General features: G+C 41.0%; 1 non-coding gene across 1 annotated transcript; it reads right to left on the reverse strand.

Annotated features, from left to right (window-relative positions):
- Positions 1-326: 326 nt before the first annotated feature.
- On the reverse strand, positions 327-429 carry LOC127193517 (U6 spliceosomal RNA). Its single transcript, XR_007831158.1, has one exon. It is a non-coding gene; the product is annotated as a U6 spliceosomal RNA (small nuclear RNA).
- Between the last annotated feature and the right edge of the window lie 300 nt (positions 430-729).

Genomic DNA, 729 nt, shown 5'->3' on the forward strand with positions numbered 1-729 from the left:
TTCATGTAGGCAGTACAAATGTTATGGGTGGGTTGGTGTCTCCTTCCCTTCACTGGAAGTCCCACCTGGCTACAGGAAGTGGTAACTTCAGGTTCCATATCTCCCACTGTTAGGAATCCCAGCTAGAGTCACCCCTTAGACTCCAAGGGACCTCCCCTGTCCTAGAGGTACTCCCCCAACTATCTCCATTCTCCCTGCCTGCCATTCCTTCCCTTCCCCTCTCCCCCTCTCCCCACACCTAATCTCCACCCCTACTACTCTCTCCACCCCTCCACATAGCTCCCCCTCTTCATCTACTTTAGATGTCTATTTTATTTCCTCTATTGAAAAATATTGAGCACATCATGAATTTGCATGTCATTCTTATACAAGGGCCATGCTAATCCTCTCTGTATTGTTCTCATTTTAATATATTCGCTGCTGAAGCAAGCATAATAAATTGTGTCTTTAAGTGAACATATGCTAACATGATTTTATCTTAGTATTAATTTAGAGCATACAAATATGTTTATATAACTTTTATCTATTCATCCATTTATTTTTTTCATTGTATGCATTAAACTCAGGTCATAATCATGCTAAGAAAGCTATCACTGAATGACATTACCAGCCCTTGTTTTTAGGCATAAGGCACCTTTACATAGTTCAGATTGGCCTTAAACTGAGTAATTATGTGCTCAAGCTTGACCATGAACTTAGGATCATCCTACCTGTGACTGTTAAGTGCTG

The sequence above is a fragment of the Acomys russatus genome, chromosome 8 (assembly GCF_903995435.1).
Source record: "Acomys russatus chromosome 8, mAcoRus1.1, whole genome shotgun sequence".
NCBI classification, from domain to species: Eukaryota; Metazoa; Chordata; class Mammalia; order Rodentia; family Muridae; genus Acomys; species Acomys russatus.